The sequence below is a fragment of the Lynx rufus genome, unplaced genomic scaffold, assembly GCF_022079265.1.
Source record: "Lynx rufus isolate CCGP_SWC_20201006 ecotype Redwood Valley unplaced genomic scaffold, mLynRuf1.p SCAF_13, whole genome shotgun sequence".
Taxonomy (NCBI): Eukaryota; Metazoa; Chordata; class Mammalia; order Carnivora; family Felidae; genus Lynx; species Lynx rufus.
Genome location: NW_025814827.1, coordinates 53,363,883 through 53,368,442, shown reverse-complemented (window position 1 = coordinate 53,368,442; position 4,560 = coordinate 53,363,883). Strand labels below are relative to the sequence as shown.

The window sequence follows — 4,560 nt, the reverse complement described above, 5'->3', positions numbered from 1 at the left end:
TCTCTCAAAAATAAATAAGCATTTAAAAAAAAAAAAGAAATAGTGCCATATTGGAGGCTCAGCCTTGCTGTCTCTTGCCAACAAATTGGATATTCAGACTAGCTTAGTCAGCTGAATCAGTAGCCAGGTGAGCTTTAAGTGGGAATTATGTTATTGTGCCCACATCTCTCTACAGTGACCACTTTGCTTATGAACTCACTTTGCCACTGGGGTAACTGATGACAAAGGGTGGCTAATGTCAACTGGCCAAGTCATTTCATATATTTAGTTGTTCGGTGCCTCTTCCATGGTTAATGCTTTCTGATGGGCATTATTATGTAATACAAAAAATATTCATACTTCATATCCACTCCCATATTCCCAGCTCTATGCCTCAACACCAGACCTCCTTATCTCTGATTTTCTAGTCCTTCCTCTTTCAGGCCCCTTGGCAAGATTGCCAGGCTATTCACCACTGTCTGTGTGTCCATAGATTCTCTCACCTCAGGTTACTTCTACAAAAAGTGAATGATCAGGAGCACCACTCATAGATCCACCCATTTGGAACCAATGTCTTTCAAGATCACTCCAGATGCAGCCACATATATTTTCAATTTGTACCCACTTAGTGAAAGGAAATATCCCATTTATAAACTGTGCATGTGTTCTTTTCTTCCCTTCAGCTGGTCATAGGAGGCCTCTTATAAGGTGGTGGGTGATGCAAGAATCTGAACTACTTGCTTATTTAGCTTACTTGTGCAATCTAGAGTCCTGCTCAGGTATGATCCCACATATACTATTTCTGTCTTACAATGGATTGCTTCTGGGCCTGCCCATCTTTATGAATTGAGAGTTGATAGAACTCATTCATTATGGGCAGCTCCAGATGTATGATCACTTGGTGTCCATGTTCAATTGTTCCTTTCTCTACCAAAGCCCAGGAACATGCCAGGAGCTACTTTTCAAAAGACATAATAAATTTATACTCTGGATGGCATGGCCTTACTCCAAAACTCCAGAGACCTGAATTCTAATTGTCCCTTTAAGACTTTCCATAAATTCTACATTATTATATCTTTCCCACTATTTATACCTCCAACACCATAGAGTCTTCTGGATAGCATGGCTCAAGAAGCAGAATTACATATACCAAAGCCTGTATCTTCTATGGGATTCTTTGCTATTCTGGACAACCCTGAAATCTGGCAGCCTTCCCTCTCAGTTGTTATGTGGGTTCAAGCAGAATTCCTAGGTATATAATAATGATTCTAAACCAGAAATGATTTTGCTCCCCAGGGGACATTTGGCAGTCTGGAGCCTTTTTTAAAAAAAATTTTTATGACTAGAGTAAGAGGAGTACTATTGGCATCAATTTAGGTAGAGGCCAGGAATACTGTTAAACATTCTACAATGCACAAGACAACACCCAAGAATTATCTGTTCCAACATTCCAATATAGTGCCAAAGTTGAGAAAATCTGGTGTAGAATATGTCGCCTTCAGAGCATGATGCCTACCAGGTGATGGGCTTCCTTATCTGTAGGATGGATACAAGATGTTGCAAATTTCTCTTATTTTGGAGGAAATATCCAGCCTGACCACTGGACCCCTAAAAACCCTACTGAAGTGAGAGTACCCTGATCCTTGTATGATTTATCTCTTTCCTCTGGAGTATATTGTCTTATTAGGGACCCCAGAATACTAGCTATCTTCTAGTCACCCTGTCTGATCAATATGACATCAATGTAATGGATCAAAGTGATATTCCAGACAATCAATTCTCTTCAAAATGTATAACAGATATTAAGAGAACTGGCATAGTTCTGAAGTAAAACTGTAAATAAATATTGTCAGATGTACCTGAATGAAAAATGTTTCTCATTCTCTTCCCTAATTGGAGACATTCTTATTCTTGCCAAATCAATGGCCACGTAACATGTACCTGGGGACTTACTAATCTGCTCTATAAATGGTATCATGTCTAACATAACAGCTGTTATTAGGGCTACTACTTGGTTGAACTTACAGTAAGTCTACAGTCATTCTCCAGGATCCACCTGCTTTCTTCAGGAACCAGACTAGTAAATTAGAGATTTGATAGAGACTATCACGCTTTGCTTTTTAAGGGTGGCACTAATCTCTGCTACTCCCATTTCTGGGATGAGATAATGTATTTTCTTTACTATCTTGTGCAAAAGTTGAAGATACCATCACATCTTGTCTTTTCCACTATAGTAAATCTTATTCCACAGGCCAAGAACCACATGATGGTTAGTCCAACCACCAAGTATGTCTATCCCATCACGTTAGGACTGGTCAGATAACCACTGTAGGGGTCTGATGAAATAGTGGACCCGTTATAAGCTGGACTTTCGACAGGGTTCTTTTTGTTACTTGGCCCCTATGTACCCCCTATCCTAACAAAGAGTATAACGATGCTTTGGGATCATTAGATAACAAACATCAACTCAGACCTTGTGTCTAATATTCCTCAAAATGTAAGATCCTCCTTTCCCCCAATGTACAATCATCTACTTAAATAGCCTAGGTCATTTTGGGAAATTACGGGGAAAATCTTATATACTTGCTGGGGTATTGTAAGGCCTTTCCTCCTGGAGATTTGTTCACCTTTTTAGTCAGTTGGTTTGGTTTTGTCACTGGCTCAGGTCAGGGAATCGAACAGGGATTTTAATTTTTATTGTAAGGTTGCCCTTGGCCTCTTCCTTCTCCATATTTGCTCTTTTTTTTTAATTTTTTTTTAACGTTTATTTATTTTTGAGACAGGGAGAGACAGAGCATGAATGGGGGAGGGTCAGAGAGAGAGGGAGACACAGAATCTGAAACAGGCTCCAGGCTCTGAGCTGTCAGCACAGAGCCTGCCGCGGGGCTTGAATTCACGGACCGCGAGATCATGACCTGAGCCGAAGTCAGACGCTTAACCGACTGAGCCACCCAGGCGCCCCCATATTTGCTCTTTAAGAATATTTTAGATGTTGAGTAGCACCATCATTGAATGTTCACCCCCTTTGCCCAGAGGGTTAAGCTTTCACGGCTCTCTCTCCAACTTTGCAGATCATTATGGTAAGTATGGCTCTGTGGCTTCTAGAAGTTTAGTGTACCACCTGCTTTGAGATAATATTATCCTTATTGCTGTTAATGAGCTCAGTTCTGTGACCACCTTTCCTACCACCAACCCCAGCCTACACATGACAGAAGCCACCAATACTGGTGTCCCTCTTTGATATGGTGTCCCTCTCATAAAAACATTCCTGATGGTGTTGTGAAATGCAGGGTCAGGGAGTCTTTCTTGGTGAATACAGAAATGTCCAGTTCCTAATGTCTGTCCACATCCACCCACTAGTTGATCATTGGCTACAGGTGCCCAGGAACAGTGTGTCTTGAGTTTAAATGTTGTAGTGAATTCTGAAAGTGCAGCAACTGAAAACTAACAGTTGATAGGGCAACAGTAGTTGATGAGATAGGGATCAGGAATACTTGCTCATGCAACTTAATGGAGTCCTCTGGCACTAATGCCCAATCACAGACGTACCACTTCCATCTTACGATAGATTGCTGTTGGGTCCATCTGACTTATGACCTGATAGATCTGATGGAACCTACCTTATCGTAGTTCTGGCCACATGGCCACTTGAAAGCCATGGTCATGGTGTCTTTTCCAGGGTGTAGAAGCATACCAAGAACTTCTTGAAAGGTATATAATTCTCTGTAGGAATGGTGTGGATTGCTCCAAAACCCTAAGAGTCTATGCTGTAATTCTCCCATTGGGGAATTCCATAAACTCCATGTTGTCTTTTCCCATTATAGAATCCTCCAATACCATTGAATGTGCTGTCATAAGGGCCTTTCTAAAAATATAGGCAACTACTTATACAAATACTTATTTGTATTATCAAAGATAGGAGTTATGGTTTTTCTCTGTACATTTTTTTCTACTTCATTAATTTTTACTTTTTTCTCCCTGATGACAATTTAGGCTTCCTAACGGATGATTCAAAGCTATGAAATTCTGCTTATAATATTTGTATGCAAAGCCATAAATCTCCAAGCATGGTTACCTCCCACAATTCAGCAACCCTCAAGATTTATTTTACCTTTTAGTTCAAAATATTTCCATTCTTTACTTTTTTTTTCACCCATGAACATTTTTACAAGTATACACTTTATTTCCAAACATTTGGAGATTTTCTTATCTTGCTATTAACTTTTATCTTAACTTTTACTATAACCGGAGAACAAATTCTCTGTGATTTTAATCCTTTGAAATTTGAGATTTCCTTTGTGGTTCAGCTTATATTCAATTTTGTAATAGTTTCATGTAATTATCTACAGTTATCAGGTGTGGCTTCTAAAATAGGTTCCTTATGTCATGTTTGCTTATGTTGAAATCTTCAATACTTTTACTGATATTTTTTATTTGCTTGTTCCATGTGTTAATCTCCTACTTGGATAGTGGACTTTTCTATCTCTCCTTGTATTTCCAACATTTTTTTTGGTTTTATTTATTTTAAACTGATAAGAACAGATACTACACTTGATCTTAGCCAAAAGGCCGAGAAGCGAT

The 4,560-nt window shown here is 39.3% G+C and overlaps 1 pseudogene; it reads right to left on the bottom strand.

Annotated features, from left to right (window-relative positions):
• Nucleotides 1-4,443: 4,443 nt before the first annotated feature.
• On the bottom strand, nucleotides 4,444-4,560 carry LOC124509045 (uncharacterized; annotated as a pseudogene).